Raw genomic sequence first — 23,758 nt, 5'->3', positions numbered from 1 at the left:
TTCTTGAATTATCTTACACACTATTTTCTAAGAAATGCTGCTCACAGAAAAATAACTCTTTAGTTTCATTTAACCCCTCCATTTCTATAATATTTTTCCTTGAAAGTACTCTTCAGATAAGCATGTAACGGCACACACCTCTGAAAGCAGTGGTCAACAGAATTGGCTTTAGTGTTCTTCAACACTGCCATGTAAAATTGGGGTGTGCATGTGTTTGTGTTCATATACATTGTGTGTGCTTTGTGGAGTCTATTGTCATCCTTCAACCTTTAAAAATACATGAATAGTAAATATTCTTATTCAAACATTTATTTCTACAATTTTTGAGTGAAAAACTTGTCTCTCAACTGCCCTTTCTCAAGGGCAATTGCCCTATGTCATAATAATTGAAAATTAAGAAGTTACAGAGTCATAATCAAATTGTCCACTTTGAACTTTCGTTGACTGAAATTGCGTGTTAACTACATCTCGCTCGATCCAGAAGCAGCGAGAAAGATTTTCAACAGTAACCAAAACAAGAAAACATAACAAGCTTTGACAGGTTCCTAATTACTTGACTATCCAGTAATTTAAAACTCTTTAATAGTGTAGTAATTCTCTTATTTTCACAGAAGTCAAAAGGTATATCTAATTTATGATTTAATTGATATCTATATTAATGCTTTGGAAAGAAGGCTTTTGTCTGATGTGTTTAACTATTAATTTGTAACCTTTAATCTGTATGTGGGAAATAATTTAAAGAAGAAATTACTCATGTTATCAGCCACAAATAGTTATATCTGAAAATTGCTTTTTAAAATTTAACTCCTTTTATTCTGAAACAAATCTTATTTTCTCTCTATTGATCTAACCCACACTCTGTGTAATAGTTAGCTACTCTTCGTGTTTTATTCCACTCTGCTAAACTTTTATTTTTGCTTTCTTCTTTGTTTTCTTTTAACCTGTGGAGTATAGTAAATAACAGTCTTATGATCATAGTAAATGTCAAATGAAAATAATTTATATAAAAGGATGACAACTGGATCTGTCTCATAAAATTTTAAAGAAAATCCATCTTTATCTACCTCATTGATAATAATGTTGTGGAAATGATGACAACACAGGCCCCACTATGAGGTTGCTGGATTGAACTAATGCTAACTCACATTGAAGTTTCCTCTTTTGCATCAGTAGAATAAAAGACATTGAGGACAAGGCTCTTATTCCAAAAGATGATGTCTAGCCTTATGCACATAGCAGCATAACTATGAATAATTAACTAGATGTGCTTTGGGGCAGAATGGTTTGTATTTCATATGTAGAGTACTCTTTATATGGCTAATCGCTTCAAAGTTATCTATAGCTATGGTCTTGCTTAAATTCTATAGGAACTCTACAAGGTGGGCAAAGTTGCTTATCTTTTTTGACAACAAAATTTATGGTTGATGCCTGCTTAAGACCAAAATTTACTACCATGGTGGCCATGGAATTGTCTTCCCCAAAGCATGCACCTTGAGCCACTTTAAGTGTTCTATTAACATAATCTTGTGAAAATAAGTCATCATATAAAAAGGAGAAAATAGAAACCGCAAGATATACACATTCAAGTAATTCTGGATGGAGAAATTTTGTCTGTTTTGCACAAAAGAAGTTTGGAACTTTTTCAACAATGCATAAACTATTATGAGAAAAATGGTGTTGATTTGCTTAAAAACCACATGTCACATTTATGTGTTTTCTTCCCAATGTGGTGTAGGAGGCTCTTCTGTATTTGTGTTGCTTTCATTGATTGTTAAAGAAACTGCCATGGCCTAGTTGATAGGGTAGAACTCAGGTAGGCAGGAAAGACAGAACAGAATTCTGGGAGGAAGAAAGCAGAGACAGTCAGATGCCATGGTTCTCCTGCCCAAGAGGGATGCTGGTTAGACTCATGCTGGTAAGCCATGAGTAAAGTGGCGATATACATTGATGGAGATGGGTTAACCTAATATGTGAGAGTTAGCCAATAACAAGATAGAAATAAATGGCCAAGCAGTGTTTAAATGAATACAGTTTCTGTGCGATTATTTCGGGTGTAAGCTAGGAGGGTGGCCGGGACCAACAAAGGGCCCCGCTCCTCCTACAATACCAGTGAATATGCATGCATGTATGTATGTATGTAGAGAATCCTGACTGCTATAACAGAGAAGACAGTCATTTCACTACAATTCAGTGTTGGAGTAATGTGGTACCAGGCATTAATGCTTCCTCCATAAAGATACGGAAGAAAGTTTCATGAATGAGTTCATTGTAACCCAATGCAGAACAGATTAGAACCATAAAGTAAAATAGGAAGTAGTAAAAAACATTCTTGAGAGAAGCAAAGTAGGGAGAACTTGAATATGTGTAGACTGTCTTTTAGAAGAAACCACTATTCATTTGAATAGATTTGACATTCAGTTCAGCCTGCTTTCTTATGCCATCAAGAACAACCTCCCAAGGGGTGGGTCTACATTCAGTGAGTTGAAACTTCCCATGTGAATCATTAATCAAGAAAATGCCCCCACAGACTTAATTCCAAGCCAATATTATAGGAACATTTTCTCATTTGAGGTTCCCTCTTCTCAGGTGAATCTAATTTGTGTCAAATTCACAAAAGAGTAGTCAGTATAGTGAAGGCTCTGATCCAGAATTTTAGTATAATATTCTCAGAAGTGTACCTGGAAGCTGGTCTTTCTGAAAATGTAATTTTATTTTTTTCATTCATTTCTCATGATTGCCTTTTTCCTAACCTAAATAAACATAGACATCAGTGTCTTTTATTCTAAATATGTTATATAAAATGTTGCATATTGTAAATATTCAGTGGAGTGTGTTTAGATCATATTAGTTCACCTACACTCATGAAACTCCATGTAGTCAGTCTGAACTTCACTAGACTAGAACTTTAAAGAAATTTTGCCCTCATTTTTGCACCATTTCTCTATGGCTTCTCCTCCTGACCTTTTGCTTGCCAACATACATCATCTCTGAATTAGTCCAGAGCTCTTGGGAGTCTATTATGCACAGGAGTTAGGCTTCATGTAAATGTTTTCTTAATCTTTTCATTCTCTTTTTGACCTCCAGTGAGCTACTAGGGGTTGGGCGGGGAATCAGTAGTCACCTTCCTGCTCTCATTTGCAGGTTAGATTAAGAGGCAGTTCACTGATTATTTTTCATTGTTTTGACATGAATTCTCCAAAGTTACATTGGCAATTTTTTTTGCCATCTTTAAATTGTGAGTATAGAAGAACAGTCCAGTGGGTTTATTTATATTTTGTTCTGTGTTTTTGCTCTGGTTTGTGTTAACCACCACCACAATCTAAGACTGAAAACACTCACCAGAAGTTTCACTACTGTGAAGTCCAAAGTGATGGATTAGTTTGATTAAATATAGAAAATTATAAGTATCACATTCTGAAAACATGTGACAGTGTCACCAACAACTTCATTGGCTTCAGACATTAATTCAAGGCCTCAGATTGAGAAATTCTATGCGGCCTTGCCAACATCTTGAGAGCTGATGAACATATAAACATTAAAAAGTTTACTCTGCTTCAGACAAAGGCTCAAGTCTTCTTTCTAGATAATTGTTATGAGACAAACTAACAATGGCCAGTCCCCATGTTTAATGGTGGAATCTTCATCTTGAGCTTCAGTTGGGACTGAATGTGGTATTGTAGGAACCAAGACTTTAGTGGTATGCCTCTTTCAAGCCCTTGATCACTATGAGACTCCTTGTTCACCCTGAAGTCTTCATTCTTCGTCCCTTAGTTCTTCCCCTGAGAATGGAAGTTGGTGGAGAGAAACCCCCGTGTTTGGAGACGCGAGGAAAACGTTTGAGAACTGTGATAGGAAAGTTCTCTTTCATTTCATTTTGAGGTCCACCTAGGGGCTGCTCCCTAAAGCTGCCTGATGAACGAGGTCATGGGGAAAGCCAAGTCTTGTCAAAACACACAAAGAACAGACTTTGATCAGAGCACAGAGTATCTCTGCTAAGCAATCGATCGAGGTGGAGGGATTTTCTTCATTTCGAGTGAAATATGCTCAAATGTTCCAGAAACACACTCTTGGCAGTGGAGAAAATCACCTCTGACCTGGGGCTTGTTTGGGACCTTCTCTATCTTAGGAAAGATTTTTAGAATATCCTGAGTCGTCAAATTATGCAGTCGGAGTAACACACTTCAAATTACAACATCCTGCAGGCACAGCTCTCTGAGATATCCAAGAATCAATGAAACAACAAACGTCAGACCTGTCCTGCCCAAGACGAGGAAATTTCCATTCTGCATATAATTCTCAAAGTCCATGTAACTACATTTAAAGAAGTAGAAAATAAATAAATAAATAATTTATTGAAAACATTATTTCCAAAATGTCATTTCAACATACAATGCAGGTTTTACTTATGAGATATTTTGAGTTCATACAGAATTATGCAAACTCTTCAAAACCCTGTCTGTTTGAGACACCTCATGTATTATGTTCTGACACTAAAATTTCTAACAGTGCAACTCAACTGCGATTTGAATGGAACAATAAACCTTGAATGGGAGTAAAATAGATTTGTAAAATGTCTACTTTAAATATATATTTCAATTAGATAAAATCAAACCTTCAGCAGCTTCCTAGTCACCAAGCCAAGTTTCATAGGTGCAACAGCCACAATGAAGTTAATGGTCACTGCGCAAATATACAGGAAATAATGTGAATTCAGCTCAGCTCTGGGCCTGAACTGTCTGCTTCTCAGCTCTAGGTCTGAATCCTGCCTTTTCTCCTTCTCACGGTGCATCTTCGCTCAAGTCACCTACCCTCTCTGAGCCTCAGTTCTGGCCCCAGCCCTCTCAATGCATAAATTTGCTCAGAGAGTTGAGAGAGTAATACCAATTAGAGGGCCGGTGACCTGTAAAATGTAATGTAAATATAATGCATTGAAAATGCAACAGTATGGAAAGGGTTCATTATTTAGAGTTTTTTTTAAATCAATCTTACAACATTTATAGAAGACGAAGGAAACTGTCTCATCTCCCTTCCTGTGGTGCTGATTATAAATCCTATAGCTAAAACGCAGTGGATTGGTAGCTTTTTAAAGCAACACTTTCTCCTGCTTCCTGATAGAAAAATCCATGCTTTTATCTTGATTGTAAGTTCTAAGATGTGTTTTTAAATTAAAAATAGACTGTTCAGTTTTTCAAAAAAGTGAGAGTGACAAGATGGTCACAGTAGGGCATTCGTATATGGACTTGTGTGTGTGTATAAAAGAAAAATGTATAAATAAAATTGCCAGCCCTGTTTGTTCCCACAGAGATAGGTGGAGAGTGGAAGTGCCTCCCAGATTTTCACTCCAGAGGATTCTGTAGTGTTTCAATTTTGAATTGAGCAGGCATACATATGCTATAAAAACCAGTGCAGATGGCAAAGGAATGGTCCTCTTCAGATAAGAAATTAACTAAGTTCTCTTTGCGGCTCCACCATTGCTGCACCATTGTTGCATGTGGGAATTGCTGAAGGCTCTCCAGTAATTATGCAGCTGCCTCTTAACAGAATCCAAGTCAGTGGGGAGATGGCTCGGTTGGTAAAGGGCTGGCTGTCCACAACAGGAGGACCTGGATTCACATCTCCAGTATCTCTGTGAAAGGATAAGGCCTGGCAGTGAGTACCAGCAATCCCAGTACTGGGGAGGTGAGGACAGAAGGAACGTTTGGGATGGCTAGCTAGCCTCAGGTTTAATGAGAGACCTTGTCCCAACAGATAAGGTGGAGAGTAGTTGTCTTAGTTAGGTTTCTATTGCTCTGCTAAAACACCATAACCAAATAAAACTTAAAAAGGAAAGGATTTAGTTTGTCTTTCAGTTCTCAGGTCATACTCTGTTGCTGAGGGAAGTCAGGGCAGGAACCTAGAGGCAGGAACTGAAAGAGAAGCCACAGAGGAGGACTGCTTTCTGACTTGCCTCCCATGACTTGCTCAGACCACTTCTTTACACCATCAAGAACAACCTGCCCAGGGCTAGCACTGCCGGCAGTAAGTGAGTCTCTCCCACATCAAGGTATTATCCCACAGGTTTGCCTACAAGCCATTCTTATGGAGGCATTTTCTCAGTTCAGATTTCCTCCTCCCAAATCCATCTAGGTTTTTGTTGGCAAACACCAACCAGCATAGCAACTGGCAAAGACGCTGGACATCAACCTTTGGCCTACTCCCATGCATGAACATATGTGCATGCACAAACCCTGCTCTGCACACACACAAGTGAAGCAGAGCCCAGCCCCAGAGGAGCGAAAGTGAGCCACAGAAATCTGGATCCCATAGTGGACCTTCTTTAGCTTCACATACAAGACTCATACTTTTTCTTATCTAGAGCCGTTTAGAGCATGTGGCATGCTTCTCCATGTGAATGGTTTCTGAGTTTCAGTTTTAGCCTCTCTGGAGAATTATTGGCTTCTCAGTTGAGCTGTTCCCAAGAACCCCCTAAATAAATTTCTGTCACATATGCCTTGATCTATTTCTATTTAGATCTCATAATCCCAAACATATTCTTGTAATTGGATTAAAAAAGAATCCATCCAAGTATATTCAGACTAAGCAGCCACAGAAAGACATGACATATTCAGATCATCACTGAAAAGAATTTGAGATGCCAAATGATGTTGTAAAGATCCCAAGAGAAGATCTTTCTATAGAGGAGTTGAGCCAACTGGTTCTCAGGTTCCTGTGGAACTGAATTCTTGTGCAGCAGATGTATTTCCTGGTTCACCCCAGAACTGTCCTCCTGTATTTCCATGTTTATATGTCTCATACTGAACCCTTCCCCCAAGCAAACATTGTACTTTATGCTTAGAAATAGAAGAAAAAGATATGGACGCTGCTCTCAGGGGCTTACTCTTATTGGGCAGACCTGTGCATCACACAACCCCTATACAGGTGGAAAGGGCAGTGATACTGGATGATTTCAGATGAAATTACTAGGGTGGTGTGAGTAAGAATGGTCCTTATAAGCACATGTATTTAAATACTTGGCTCCTATGTGGTGGACTCTTTAAGAAGGATTTGTAGGTGTGGTCTTGGAAGAGTGTTACCAGGGATGGGTTTGAGGTTCACAAGTCCACACCACACCCAGGTTTTCTTCTTCTGCTTCCTATTTGGAAGTATGATATAAACTCTCAGCTACTGGTGCGGGAGAATTATCTGTATTCTGTCAATCATATTTTAATAAAACGCTGATTGGCCAGGCAGGCAGTATAGGCGGGAAAGCCAGACAGGAAGTAGGGGTGGAGCAAAGAGACTGCAGGAAGGTTCCTCTGCCATTACTGTGCAGACCACCGAAGAGACAGCATGTAACCTGCCCAGCTGAGAAATGTACGGAGCCATTATGGCTAACATAGATGAGAATAATGGGTTAATATAAGTTATAAGAGTTAACAAGAAGCCTGACCTAATGGGCCAATCAGTTTATAATCTTATGGAGTCCTGTGTGTGATTTTCTCTTTGGGGCATGCCGGTTGTGGGGTACCGGGCGGGACAGATATCCCAACAAGCCGGCCCTCATGTTACAAGCTACTGTTCGAGTGCTATGCCTGCCTACTTGTTTCCGTGTTTCCCACCACAGTGATGAAGGACTCACCATCTGAAACTGTAAAAAAATCTCCCATTAAGGGGTTTCTTTTATAAGTTGCCTTGGTCATGGTGTTTCTTTGTGGCAATAGAAAAATAACTAAGACCTAGGCCTAACTCAGAATATCTGGAAATCTCTGATTTAACTGATAGTGAGAGTGTGGGGGGATGTTCACTGAGCCATAGAATAGAGGGAATGTAACCCTTCCAGTTACATCGAGCAACAAATGCCTCAGCTTGAGGTGGGAGGTATATCTAAGGGTATCAAAGCATGTCCCAGTAGCTGGAGTCAAGAGAGAACAGAAACATAGCCTAGAATGGCAGAAAAGGAGGGAAAGAGGCAAGAAGCACAGAACCTGGTAACCTCTGTCAGAATTAGCCATGCAGGGAGTACCCAGTGCAAAAGGTGCTTCTCCTCACTAACTTGTTGCAACTACCTAACTCTTCCTATCCTGTAAATTAGTCAAAAACGATCATAGATGTCTGGGGTTAGAACTCAGTGTCGGAGAACTTGCCTAATAGACACAAGACCCTAAGAGAAATCTTCATATCTGTACCAACAATAGAGAAGGAGGGATTGTGGGAGGGAGGGCCAGAGAAAAAGAAGGAGAGGGAGATATAAAGAAAGACTTAGCAAAGACACTTCTTGTTATATCTTCACAAAAGTCTCTCTTAATCCTAAATCTTTATCTTAGGCCTTCAGAGACTTCTAGTAAAGTAGATGATTTTTTATAATGGAGAAACATGACTACTACTAACTTTTAGAGAATGATTCTACTCATCTTTGGTGGGACTCAGCCACCCCCATCTTTCCAACACCTTGCACAGGGATTCTGATTGACAGGAAATTCTTGGAACAGCCTCAGAAGTGGAGGCATGTGTGTGCCCCCTGATTATTTACAGTCACCATGCCCAACATGACACTTTCAGTTTGCTATGTAATTTTCCTTTTCTGATGTCAATGGGCTTTGTGGTACTCATTGTTTTGATGTTTCTGGGGTCTTATACCTCAATAATACTTTTGTATACATACATTATATCTTTCTAATGAATTAAGATTTCTTTTTGTTCTGAAATTCAATCAAATAAGTTTCTACAATAATCTTGGTAGGTCTAACATTTTCTCATAGTAGTTTTATTTTATTTTTCACCTGTTAAGAGCTCATTATAATTTTTCATATTTTTTTGCAATCCATATTATTTATACTTTCTGGGCACTTCAGAAGTGATGCAAAAGATGTTTTCTTTCAGGCTGAGTTACTTCTTTGAACTTGGAGAACATTTCCCCTGCTCTAACACATTGATTATTTTTCATCTGCTTTGGCAGACATAAAGGGGATCTGTTCTTCCTTAAGCCTTCCCTGAGAGCTTGTCCAATACAGAGCAAGTCAATGTCTCTGCCACCCTGAAGTGCCCAGAGATAGATGGCAGTTCTGGTGAAGGCACTGTGGTCTTCCCTGCAGAAATTTCAGCAAGCAAGAGACTCAATACACCTGGGTAGGTAGTTAGCACTCCTGGAAATAAGTAGCCATGCAGAGTTGGGTCTAGGGGATCATCAATAACCACTAACAAGTAGCAGTGAATCTATGTGCAATACACTGAGAAACAAGAGTGGGAAATCAAGAGAATGAAGTAAAATATGGAGCATAGAAAAGAAAATATCAGAGGGCTATTGTTTAGTGTTGGGAAATCTTATAGCTGAGAGAATGGAATGGATGGGGTGACAGAAACATAGACGGAAAAAGAAAATGAACCAAAGGGAGATCCAAAGAAGGATACAGTGAGGGGAGGGTCTCAGGGACTTTGCTCTATCTGTCCTTGAATCCTCCACTGGATTAATGGTTAGATCCTCCATCTTGTTTATCTTTGGTAGGAAGGGTTAATATGATTTGAGGTAAGGTCTCCTAAATCCCAGGCTTGCCTATGTAGTACTCTCTATGTAGTCAGGATAACTTTAAATGTCTGATCTTCCTGCTGCTACCTACACATAATCCTGAGATTATGGGAGTGTGCATGACACCAAGTCTAAAGTTTTGCATATATCCTGCTTTTTATTAGTGTATAAGTGTGTGGAACTTTGTCATATGTATAAACCCCAAATTCTATAACTTGTTTTAAGTTGGTATTTCCTTTTAACTAAGAAAGTCAAAATATCAGTGTTCCGTCAGATTTTTAATCCCACCTCTAGACCCACCCATTCTCTTCTCTGCCCTGTAAGTAATCCCTTTCACCATTTCCGATCTACTTTTCTTCTAGTAATTTCTCTTAAAAAATATCTGCCAAGTTAATCTCCTTCTTATTTAGATTTTCCTCACATAATAGTTAGCTCACTGATCAATCTCATAACTCGGCGTCTTTCTTTAATGCACATTAGAGACCCATTAAGTGTCCTCACACAGAGCACTACTTCCTTCTTCGTGGACAGACCTGAGGAAACTCTGACTGACTTTTGTTTCAAATGCCTGTGTTTATGTGTATGTGCAGATGTATGTGCGTACGCCTGTGTGAGGAGACTAGAGAGCAACTGGGGATGTAGTTTGTCAGGCTCCATTTACCTCCTGTAAGGCAGGTTTTCGCATTGGCCTGAAGTTCACAGATTCTCTACAGCCAAACCAGCCTGAACATGCCGGATCTTGACTGATCTCGGGAGCTATGCGGGCTCGGGCCTGGCAAGTACTTGGATGGGAGAGCAGAATGGCTGGCTAGTGAATTCCAGGGATTGGGTTCTCCTTTCCATTTCTGACATGGTTAATGCTCAGTGCCATGCTGAGTATCTTTACATGGACTCTGAGGATCACATTCAAGTCCTCAGGCTTGCAAGGTGAGTACGTTACCAGCTGAGCTGTCTCCCTAGGACCCATTGAGAGGCTTTCTACACCCAAAGGTGAAATAACGTTTCCTAAAACAAGTCTCAACAAAGTTCAAGAGAAGTGGTCCAAATGTGAACAATAGATGTGGGTAAGTTTAACAGATGATGGGGGTGGGGCAAAGTGACCTTAGCTGGGCCACCAAAGGAAAAGAAAGTTAAAAGCATTAAGCATCTATCTCTATGGCAGACTCAAGTTTGTTATTAATAAAAGATAACATCATCTAACTACTTATGATAAAGGGGTTATAACTGAGATGAAAACTAACACAGGAGATTTAGCCAACACTAAAAACTGTAAAAAATTCTGTGAATTGACTGACAGCTGGTGTTTCTGTGGAAAAGCTACAAAGAACATCACTTAACTGTCTAGACTCACATTAAAAGGAAGATTATATATCAGAATGATGGCATTTGGTCAATGTATGTATTTTGGAAACAGACTTTTTATGGTAATTTTATTCAGATTTGTATCTCGAGTTCTCTTCCGGCCCTGCCGCTGGTTCACTGATCGCCTTAGCCAGCTATGCCATCATTTCACTTTAGTTTTCCTTCGTATTGCTGCTACACATTTTTTTATTCTTGACTCAATGAAAATATTTAAAAAATTATTACATAGCATCTCTTTTGCTATGTAGTTAACTTGACTTTGAGACTCTTTGCCAGAGATCAAATGTTTCCTTTGCCTCTACTTTTTAAAGGGAGAGATCCATATTTCTAGCTGGAATTTGCTAGGCCAAAAGTGATGACTTCATAAACTCTTAAGTCATTAACAAAAGTCCTAGGGATAGTGAAGTATTTCTTTGCAGCCATAATACATGCTTTTGAGAATGAAAAACTCCCCCAGAAAGTCAATGAAAATGCCTTGACTTGGTCTTACATATCAATCACAGCACACATCTAACATGGCTTTCCCTTCAAAGAATTCCCTAGGCTCTCCTGTCAGGGTCCACCCTGACCTCTTCATGCTCCACATTTCTAAGTGACAGGGACCTGCTCAGAAAAAAGTAGATGGAGCTCATACCTGATGACAATTCATCATTTACACATCTTGGTCCTTGGTTTTCTTCTCATCTTCCCCCCCTCATCTTTTATTTTTTCCTTCTTTACATAATCTCTAAAACTTTCTCAGTTCATTTAACCCTGTACCCACGTGCCCAAGAGCATATTCCTTGCCTGTTTTCTTGCTATTGTTTGCTGACATCTGTAACATCCACAGACACATAGGATGGGGAACTCAGTGAACATCCTGTGAATTGGGCATATGATACAGTTGAGTCCACAAGGGGTGGAGCCTAACCAGGTGTCTGATAGGCTAGAATTTTCAAGTCCATTTTTTACATTTGCTAACTATATGAACCAGCAGGGAAAATAATGATCTCAGAACCTCAGCTTCTGCCTTTGCAAGTAAGACTAATGATTTAGATTCAAAATAATATTTTAAGATTTAAAACACTTGTGTCTTATCAAAACTCCACTCTTTACTGGCTATGAGTAATCCCAGGAAGGCTACACAACCCTCTGTACCTCAGTTTTCTCATTAAATGAGAAAAGTGTTAGTAATATCCACCATCAGATAGTTATCATAACTTCATTTTTTGAAAGTATGCAGCCAGGTGGTTGGTGCAGAGTAAGGGCTCAATAAACACTGACCACCTCTACTTCTAGCATTGTTGAAAGAACCCAATAATACATGCTGAATGAGAGCACCTTCACTTAACAAATAGGTCCATACAGAGACATTCCCAGGCTACTGTATGGCTCAGTCAATTTGTGTTTCCCTAACAGAATATTAGAGAAGGTGATAAAAGATCAGACATCTTGCGGAGGACCTGAGTTCCGTTCCTAGAACCTGTTAGTTCACAACCACCTATAAATCCAGCTTCAGTGGAACTGAAGTCCTCTTCTGTTCTCCACAGTTGCCTGCACTCACGTGCACAACTCAACAAAAACACACACATCTACACATAAATAAAGATAGAGTAAGTCTATTTAAAACAACAGATTTATTTATTTTAGTTCTGGAAAGTATGTTAAAGGATAAGTGTCCAGTGTCTGATGACAGCCCTTGGGTCTTCTCCCATGGTGGAGGGCATAAGGCCAATGAAGCTCATGTGCAGTACAGAAAGGGGGAGGACTGAACTTGTCCTTTCTGTGGCTTCCCATTCTCATGATGGCACACTTTCAAGACGATGACATTAAACCTTTTAGAAGGGTCAGAGCACTTATGATCCAATCACCTCAAAGTTTGCACAACTAATAATGTTGATGTTCCCATCATCAAACATTGCAGCACTGACGGGTGAGTCCCCAGTACTGAGCATCGTTGTGTTGATGGTGGAGTTTCCAGTTCATGAAGTTCGGAAGACATGTTTAGATCATGGTAGCATTCATTTCATCTTTGCTGAGAATGTACATTTGTTTGAGTGTAAGAAGATTCTAGAACCAGATGATCCAAGCAAAAGTCATAAATTTAATAAAAATAGTTGCAAATTGTTACATACAGATGGAACGAGATTAGAGAAAGGAGGACCTTAACATAATCCACATAGTTGTTCACCAAAGAGTGATGAAAAAGAAAAAGTTTTGCTCAGTTCTTCCTGTTACAAAGATGCTTTAGGAAGACTCAAAAATAGAGCAAAAATCAAAGTTCCTCAGGTATGTTTGAAAAATAATTAGGAAATTACAGTCATTCACTTTATCAAAGCAGTTTTTTAAACAAACAAAACATGTTTCCTTTTGTCACACTTGAAACATGCTCACTAGAATTTTAAGTGTTAAGCTGCATCCACAATGTAGTGTCTGCTTAACAAAGGTAGACATTGCATTAGTGGAAAATTGAAGTGTACGGTAATAGTTTTACCCGCAAAGAATAAGGCAGAGCTATTTCAAAATGATAGAAATCTGAAATTGGATATTTAAATATGGCTAAATGAAGGTTTCTAAAAGCATGTGGAAACATTCAAACCATATTTTCATCCTGTTGCATATTAAAATAGAAAATATTCAATAGCTGTGTGATTTAAATGACATATTCCTGTGACGAGCATATGTGAAGGAGAAAGTTGCATTTAGAATCAACGATCCAAATTTCAAATGATGTAGAGTTTTGTTTGCTAAAAGCCCAAGTTCAAACAAGTATATTTGTAACTATAGTGAGAATTCTTTTGAAATTAAACTTATATTTGAACTGAGGAAAAAAGGCATTTTTGGCTATCAGTTTATCTTTGGGCAGTATTTCAATATATACTTCCTTTCTCTAAGTAGGCTAAGGAAAGAATGTGACTTGGTCCTGAGAAGAACACCTATATACCCCCAAGACATGAGGATATACATAAGGTTGGAGGATAATAGCTCATCCCCAGAATCTGTGCTAATCACAGAGTGATAATCGTCTGTGGTACCTCGGAAGTAAGATAAGCTTTGTGTGACATTGTTCGAGATTATTCTTTCCAAACAACCACTGGAATGAATTACAAAGAATATTTATAAAATCTGGAGAGATTGTTAGGTCTCAGTTGTGAGTGAAGAAAGAAGGAAGTAAAATCCCACTAGACGGTAACGAATGGTTTTGTTAAAGCATAAGAAGGAAAAGTGAAGTTACCAGAGGAAATGATGACCAAGGAAAGTGTATTGGACTGCGTGGGATTTTCATTTTGCTTTGCAGATCTTATCAAAACTGTACCTGACAAGATTCTTCCATTTCGTATCTCCTTCTCCAATGCAAATGGTATCTTGGCCATGGTGATTGCTAACACAAAGAACCACACACTGGGTAGTTTTAGTTTAGAATTTATTCTGGAAACCTAGAGGCTAGAAGCCTAGAACTAATGTGTGCAGGCAGGTCCATGCCCCGTCTAAGACTGCATGTGAAATCCTTTCTGTCTTCTTCTAGTTTTTGCCCCTAAGACACTGATGTAATGGTTGTACTGAAAGTTGTCTAGGGGTTTGCCAAGCCCATTACCTTGCACAAAAAACTGACCCAGAAAGACAGAAATCCAAGCTTCAGAGAAAAGGAGAGCAACAGCCTTAGCCTTCCTGAGACTGAAATTCCCCTAAAGGGGTTCTACCTCGGCTGTTTTCCAGGGTCTCTGGGTCCTCCCCTACCCCCAGCTGATCCTGTTTAGATACCCAGCACATGCATTTGATGTTCTGCTTGGCAAAGTCTCGAGGGAACAATAAGCTGCCATTTCAGGGAGCCTGCCTATGTTTTTCCTACCTAACTATGTTCCTCTAAGCCTCCTTCACCTGAAACTTCTCTGTACCTCCAGTACGCCAATCTCTATCTGTGTCATCATGCCCAGATTTTCCTGCCTTTTGTCTGCTGTTTTTCTTCTTACAAGGGTACTGGTGTTAGTGGATTAGAGACCACTCTAGTAACCTCAGCTATACCTGTAGTCACATTATTCCAAGACAAGTCACACAATTACAGGTACCAGGGTATTCTATGCAACCAGAGAATTATCTATGACAGCCAGGTTGTTGGTTTGGATGCATTTATTTGTCAGAGAGCAAGCAAAATTAAGGTAAACAGTGAGTGGCAGATTGAGAAGGAGTAGAGAGAAAAGCATCGTCAAACTGGGTGCTTGCAAAATCTAGCAGACACAATTGGACTAGCCCAAAGGAGAACCCAAACAACAGTTTATATAACCAAATCCCGAGTTTGCAAATGTCCAGCTCCACCAAGCCAGCCAGCTGGAGTCCTGATTAAGAGTCCAGTAATTAAAAGGGAGGGAGGCAGAAAAGTATCACAATCAAACGTGGCACTCTCAAATATGCACCAGGGGAGAAGAGCAAAGCCCTACTGGCACAGTCGCACTGGAGATTCTGGTGGAGGTTTCCCAAAAGAGCAGAGCAGCCCGTCTGTGGTTCCCTTTTGCCTTCCCTTTCCTGCTGCAGCCATTTTTATATCATGGGGTAAACAATGGCAACCATAAATGGAAATGGTTTGCCTTTGGCTTTTCTTCACGACACCATGTTTTCACTTTGGAGCGGTTTGCTGCTTTTCCTTCTCTATGTTGCAGATATACGGGGCCCAACTCATCTCTGGGTGTGTGGGAGGGTACTTACACATGCTGGAGTCTGGGATAAGAGAACTCACCACACTAATAGACTCTGCTTTCAATAAGATTAAGCAGCACATGACAATGTATCAATATAACTTACAGTATAAGGTACAGGGCTTAGGACTTTCCTATTCCCTTTTAGTGGTAGAGAATTCAAACTATAATAAAATCTTAGATCAAAGGGGTAAAAAGTGAAAAAGATAATAATTTTCTGTCCAGGAATAGTAGGCACTTTAGAGACCTGGGAATTATAGGGAGGTCCTAATAAGTTTCTAGCCAGAGTGAATAATTATAATTATTAAGTAGAAGTTGGTGGTTAGGGGAGAGGAATTTGTCACAGGCCCCTAGCAGATTCTGTCATTGGAAGTGCACACACAATATGAACACAGAGAGGCCACAGCAGAGCCATTAAGAAACAAACAGAAGAGCCAAAGGAATACTGTCGCACATGCTCGTCTGTCTACTCCTCAGTGTGCAGGAGGGGTATGTCACAAGTAGCCTCCGTGCCTCAGTTTCTTCAGGTTAACCAGAGCTCTTAACAAGGCAGGACTGCTGAAGCTAACGGGATAATGCCCTGTATGGGAACATGCGGGTTTTAAAGTTTAAAAACAATAAAATTAAATCAATAACTAAAGCCCTTTAATGACTGGGAAAGAGAGGAGAAAACAGGGAAATGAGAATTGCATGAGTTACATGTTTGATGCAATTCGTACACAGAAAACATGATTCAGGGAACGTCAGATTCCAGGAAAGACCCAGTGGATGAAGGGAAGCCTCTGTCCATTGAGCAGTTCTGCATGCTATTCAGGGAGGGAACATTGGGGATGGCACTTACTCTGTACTGATTCTTTAATGTGCTCATCTTTTGCCTTCGCATTTCCTCCATACATGTGGGCTTATCCTTTAGTGGGCTAGTGCCTAAAGGGAAATAACAGGTCTCTCTGTGGGTTTGACCTTGCAAAAACTTAATTAAATGACAGTAATTATCAGAGTGCTATTAACTTTAAAGCATTCAAGACCTGCATCCCACCCCAGAGAGTTTGCCTGAATTTAATTTCGACACATGCATAAACTCTTAAAAAAAAACCTCACACCACTGGTTTTGTGTGTGTAAATGTGCATGGGTGCATTTTGCGCATTTGAGCAAGTGTGTGCATGTGTTTCTGTGTGTTGTTTAAAGTTGTGTGCTGTCAAAAGTATTTTTTGATGCTCTAGTTTAAATTTTGTTTCATGTAAATTCACTGAGGAGTCCAACCTCTGGATTGAACCAGACCTCAATGGACAAAAGATTGTCTCTGTAGTCTTCTATATGAGAGGTTCAAACACAGCATCTCGTAGTCTCTGTGACTGTAACACATGCCTGTGCCTAAGGGGGGAAATATCTGATATGCGGGGTATCCAATAGTCCACTGCTGTGGAGGTTGCGACCCACATGTTGAGAACCAAGCAGTGAATGGGACTGCTGTCCTACATGCTGAACACGCAGCAGGCAGCTGTGGGGTGGGGTGGAGTGAATCCTCCTGTGTCTGTATCCCAGCAACAATTTCATTTCTAGTTTGCTCCAAGACTAATTTAGAAATAATTAACATATTTTAATCATTTTATTCCAAATATTTACCTTCCTTTTTCTGAACACTTGTTATTGCTATTAATTGATTTCTAATTGATACATAAAAGCAAAATTACACACGTTAATGAACTAACATATATTTTGCTTCATTAACACATTACAAAATTATTCAATAAGGTTGAAGATACATAACCACTCAAATATTTACCATTTCCTTATGGTAAAACAGGAAAAAGAAAAAGATACCCCTTTTCTCTTTTTTGAGTACAAGACAGATTTCTGTGGTGAATTTTTAAAGGAGTCTTTGGATCAAACAAGGACCTGTATCATGTGTAACTCTGGGAAGCTGTCTAAAATCTTTAGACTTCAATTTCTGCATAATGCTAAATAGTGTGTAACTGAGATAGTTAACTAAGTTACTAAGGTAGCCCATTGCCAAGCACACACCAGTAGACACAGTCTGCATTGCAAACTGTAACTTTTCAGCCTACAAACTGAAGACCATTTTATGATAAAATGAGAGAAACCACTAAAATATTTATCTATAGCTCATTATTCAGTAGTTTAAAAATACTTATATTAAGTAAGATTAGAAATATTTGCATAATCGTGGGATACAAAATCAAAGACATTATAGACAATTTGAAATCTTGTGTCATGTCTTATTGATAATCCAAAATGATGTTGTAGTACAATATCCAAGTATGTGGATATTGGTGGTGTTATTAGGATAAAATCCTTGGCATTGGTAGATAATAACCCAGGCTCAGCCACCCATCCTCCAAAGCCAATTAAAAAGACAAATTAATGGAGAAAGTGTGACCATATTTGGGAATGGAGACCAAGACCTCCAGTAACCATCCAGCAACTCTGTGTGGGATCTTGACATGAGGGTCAAGATTAAGCATTGTGAAGTCATCCAGGAAGTTGTAATGTTCATTCCAGAAGTTTTGTGCCCACTCTGGCTGTTCCCAGTCTTCACTCTTTTTTCTTTTCCTAATATGAGTTTCCTGCAGAAATTTCAGTTTTGGAGTGTCCATTGTTTCAATTGTCTGATAGCCAAAGGGGAGTCACAACTGTTTCTTCATAACACCTTCGTCCCTGTCAGAACCTAGCAAGAGATGCTCTAATGCTGACAATTCAGAGTTAGGAATTTGGGGTTGGATGCCTCCTCAGTCGCTGCTGTCGGAAGTGGTATCTGTGTGCGTTTATACATGGCTTAGTCTGTTAATATTCTCAAATGTAAGAGATGTGAAGATTTGTCAAGCTTCAAGTGTTTGGTTTTTTTTTTTTTGGTTTTTTTTTTTTTTTTGTACCAGAAGTTTGCATCTGTCTTCCCTAAAACTAATTCTACTCTATGCCTGTTATACGTTTGCTTAACTCCATAGGCTAAAGGGTTGGGAGTAACTAAGATGTTTGAAAGCCTTTGACACGTTGTTCTTGATTTAGCATATCAATCTCATCTGGAGACATTAGGAATTCACGAGAGATAGTTTCTAATGACTGGGCCCCTCCTAGTGAGGGCTGAACCCAAGTGAGAAAGTGAACCTTAGGTCAATGTTGAGAATATGTAAAGATGTATAACAATAACAAAAACAATGACAGTCAGGGCAGAGGGTCTCATAATTGCCCTTGTCACTTCTAATATGGTTTCTAACATGGAGATTTTAGCCTTTATAAATATTCCAAAATAATTATACATTTAAACTCATAATGATATAACATCTCCCAACTGAGAACTCTGTGATTCTGAACACAGAATTGTATTATGTAGGTTACAAGCACCAGGAAGGCTTTGTTCCTAGGACAATTGTCTCCTGCACAGTGTGTAACATTCAGGATCTGACTTTATCTTCCGTTCAGCCTTAATTAAAATAGTATCACCCCTGGAGGGGTCAAGCTAAATTACTATTTTTAGTTTAGTTAGTTTTATTAAAAGAAATGCCTATATCTGTCCATAATGATGAAGCGCAAGTGTGCCTTCTTCTGCAGTTACTCCTCTATAATCTTTCCTCCTTTACCAATGAATTTGCTGTCTTTTGAACAAACCCATTAATCAGAATAGCTAGTGTAGTCATTGGATACCTTTATAACAATCTAAGGCCTTTTGAAGGCCAGTCCCTTCTCATAAAGTATGATTCCTGCTTCAGAGCCCTTACTTTTATTCTGACACATCACATACCTTCACATGGCATATATGAAGACATGCGTGATGGTGCACACCTGTGACCCATGCACTTGGGGAACACACATGCTACTTATTATTAGACATTTACTTCTTCCTGTTCTGGTTCACTATCCAGTGCTGTGACAAATCCCATCATCAAAAACAACTTGTGGAGGAAAAGGCACACTTGGCTTACACTTTCTAATGACAGTATGATCCTGAGGGAAGCCAAGGCTGAAACTCAAGGCAGGAACAAGAAAGCAAAAACTGAGGAGAGACCCAGAGGAATATAGTTTATTGGCCTGCTATCCATTGCCTGTTCAGTTTGCTTTCTTAGGCAACCCATGACCACCAGATCAGGGATGGCACAGCCCGCAGTAGGCTGGGCCCTCTCACATCAATCATTAATCAAAAAAAACCCATAGACTTGCTCACAGGCCAGTCTGATGCAGGCAGTTCCTCAGTCGAGGTTCGCCCATCCTAGAAGAACCTAGCTTGTGCCAAATTGACTAACCAGTGCACTTCCTTTCAGGGACAATCGAGTGTTATCAAAGCTTTCCTCTAACAATGACTGAATGACTTACTTTGCTGTCTTCACAGCAGCTGTGAAGACTTGAAGAAACTTCTGTTTTAATTTTTGACATTTCTTGTACATCGTTATAAATTCTTGACCTCTGATCTAAGGTTTACCATCTCACAGGGTTCATCCTACATTGTGACTTTCTAGTCACTGGAAGTCACTCTCATGAATTGGCAACATCTCCAGATGAGACTATTATACTAAAGCAAGAGGAAATTATGGTCTACTGTTCCCCTTCCTAGTCTTCCCAACCATTGGTCCAATCTAAACTCAACTGGAGCCCCTGCTTCAGGCCTCTCCATCCCTCCACGGTGAACTCCACAGACTTGCTTCAGCATCTCAATGAATCTCAAGAATTCTTGGCATTCATTGAAGGTTGTTTTGTCATTCAGCTTCCTCAGCATAACATTTGTGCAAATAGAGGGTTTGTTCTGCTTATTTTCTTCACCCATATCCCCTTGGTGTGCAACTCAAGCATGAAGCCCCTGCTCAAGACATATGCTGAATGGAGTTAGCCATATAAACTTGAAAGCAAAATCTATGCAAAAAATGATGCAAAAGCCCATCATTTTGAAGGCAAAAGGGGATAATAAGCCACAATAATGATTATTATTTACTGACTACTTACTAAAACTGAGACATTCAGCCTAAATTATCTCATTTAATCCTCATATAGAATCTACCACAGCTCCAAGAGGCAAAGAAATATTTGAACCCCACTCTACTTCATGACAGAGGATGTTCCTAAGAACATGTTATGCGCACGTGGAAAATAAGTTCAGATATTCACAATGGACTACCCAAAGACATGGTTCCCTGGATGTTACAATTCTCACATGGCTCTCAACAAATAACTGTCCTCTTTGAGGTAGATTTCTTACCAGAGACTTTATTAGCAATGGTAGAAATGTACAAAGAAATTTATTAACCCACAAAAATGGAACCCATCAAGAGGCTCCAACTTAAAAGGAGGTCCAATTTGGCCCTCAAATTATGACAATATGACTCAGGTTTTCCCTTAATTTTCATACTTGTGCCCTCAGTGATAGCCTGGCGAGATGGGAGTTCCAGCCACTCCAGGTACCACAGATTCTCTCTCATGTTAGTGGGAAGAAGTTTGTTTTCCTGGAAATCAAGTCTGTGGCCAGCCCATATGACTGAAGTTAGGAAAAGATACCTCTTGCTCCAGAAAGTCTTCAAAGTTAGTGTATAATTTGTTTATCAATAAAAATTACTAAAACATGCATAAAATCACAAAAAAAATCATCCTTGGAAATCAAGGAGTTTGTACACTTTCGTCACAGAAATTAAAAATTCAAAGACATTGTTACATGCCAATTATTATAAAATTGTTGACTTCCTCTGAGGAAAACAAACCATATTGTTTTCAGAGTTTTCCTGTACCCACAGCTGAATATCTTACTTTACTGTCTTTTAGATTGCATGGAGACTTGAGGAAGTCATTGTTTTAATTCTGAGAATCCTAGGTCTTTACTAGATATCAGTATTGAAGTTAAATATATTCTGAATATTTTTAATTATTTTTTTTATTAAAAATTTCTACCTCCTCCTCTCCTCCCACCTCCCTCCTCTCCCCTACCCCCACTCCTCCTCCCCCTAATTCTCCAGGCCAAAGAGTAGTCAGGGTTTCCTACCCTATGGGAAGGCCAAGGTCCTCCCTGCTCCCCCCAGGTCCAGGAAGGTGAGCATCCAAACAGACAAGGCTCCCACAAAGCCTGTCCATGCAGTAGAATCAAAGCCCAGCGCCACTGTCCTTGGCTTCTAAGTCAGCCTCCACCTATTTTTAAATAAAATATTTGAGCCAGGTGTGGCAATAAACATCCGTAACCTCAGCACTTGAGAGTCTGAGACAGGGAATCATAGATTTGAAACCATTTGGGTCTAAATAGTGAGACCTAATGTCAGAAAACCCAAACAAACAAACATGGAATTTTTTAAACAGTAAATATTAAAATTACTACTGAGTATTTGATTAGTTCAGCAGAAACCATTCTAAATGTAAAGAACTTATGTGTGCAATGCCATTACTAAGTTGTACTGCTTCCCTCTATATTGTACCACTGTGTTTCTTGGCTCAGTTCAGATTTATAGTTTTGAGTGTTGAAGTCATTTGTGTTCATTATGGTTTTTCAAATCCTATTTTAAAATTAAGTTCTGGGTTATAGATGGTGTGATCATTGGATTCATATTTGAAATAAGCAATGTTTGTACTATGGAGAAGTCAAGTTAATGCTAAAAGACTTTGATGCACATTTTAGTTATATATCTTTAAAACTTTGCTTTATTTAAGTGTGTGTGTGTGTGTGTGTGTGTGTGTGTGTGTGTGTGTGTGCAAAGCTTATGATGCTTATCATGTGCTTAAGGCATTCTCATATTTTAAAACATCACACCAAATTAAAACTGAACAAATAGACATGAAAGTGAACCATTCTGAGAGCAGAACTTCATCTTCCCTGCATAGTCGACTTTGGAAAGTCCTTGCTGACAATCTCCTTATTTTATGTGTGTGCTACGGTGTCCAGCAGCACAAATGTGGCCAGTTCAAAGCATCATGTTCAAAAGAAGTTCCTGAGAACCTGCCTTTACCTAGTTTACCCATAAGAAAATTATTCTACCAGGATGAGCTGCTTAAAATAAAACATCTTCATGCTATCTTCCATAAAACTTTGTCAAATAATATATAAATTATATATGCTGAAGTAGAAAAAGTTTTGCGTTAAAAAAGTCCAACTAGTGCAGATATTTTAATATATATGCTGCTCCTCAATCGTAAGACTCGTTTGCATTACAGAACCTGGATATGTATATGCAACTCTCATAAAAAGATTATAAAGCACACCGCAGTCCTTACTGTACTTGTTCCTAGCTGGGCAGTCTTGAGGCATTTGCTTATATGGCTTACTGTAAGAGGCTGAAGTCTTAATCTGGGCTTTGCTGCTCTTATCAGATCCCGGTGGGGCTGAAGTCAGTTTCCATAAAAACTGCTGGACTAGGGGCGATGAGATGTCTTCTTTTGGAAACTAGGTTATTAATATTAGCCTCAAGAAATGACAAATGTCCCTTTATTTTTGAGCACAAACACTGAGATCTGTAAGAGGAATCTTCTCCCTAGGTATTAAGCAAAATAGCAATTCCACCACAACATCTGCCTGGTGCCTCAAGGGGAGGTAAAGTGACCCCTGCCCTCCTTGTGTGTTCCTCTAGGCTTGAGGGATTTTGTTCCTTTTGGGGTTTAATCGTTGCCCTTCCTATGACAGCCTGTGAAAGGTAATTGGGAGAAGGCCAACCCTCATGATTGAACAAATGACCCAATTAGAGAGCAATACTTGACACGTGAGTAAGTCACGAATGCACTTTTCTTTATAAAATTCAAACAGGAACACCTGTTTCTGTCCATGGAGGACACACCTGTGTGTTCAGAGCCAGGCTTTGTGTGGATGCTTAGTTAGAAAGAGAATTGATGTCTGCTGCCTTGCAGTGGAATTATGGCAAAGCCATGACAGCAATATCTGCGCATTTCTCTCATTTCCTCAACCCCCTTTGGATTCACCTGCCATCAATGTTCCCCAAATTGTTGTTGATCACACACCCAGGGACACATGTTTGGTAGTGTTTTCTCTTGATAAGGCTGGTTTTCGAGAGAGAAAGTGTCATCCTGCAGTACTCATTCTTGTGTATTTCTGTACCTACGTATTCAGTATTCATACATGTGTATTTCTATACATTCACACACTCTCACACTCACACTCATCAAGTCACTATTTCTGTTGGCTAGCAATCAATGACTGGGATACTTTTTACCTGTGGTGATACTTCCGTTGTGAATTTGACAATGACTTCTGTATTCGAAATATTTTCACTTCGGCATTGCAGGGCCTTG

At 39.3% G+C, this 23,758-nt stretch overlaps 1 protein-coding gene across 3 annotated transcripts in view; it reads left to right on the top strand.

Annotated features, from left to right (window-relative positions):
* Tafa1 (TAFA chemokine like family member 1) overlaps positions 1-23,758 on the top strand; it is a 524,535-nt gene that overhangs the window by 289,838 nt on the left and 210,939 nt on the right. The window lies entirely within an intron of this gene.

This window comes from Myodes glareolus, chromosome 3 (genome assembly GCF_982192425.1).
Source record: "Myodes glareolus chromosome 3, mMyoGla1.1, whole genome shotgun sequence".
NCBI lineage: Eukaryota > Metazoa > Chordata > Mammalia > Rodentia > Cricetidae > Myodes > Myodes glareolus.
This window is presented reverse-complemented; position numbering and strand designations above follow the sequence as displayed.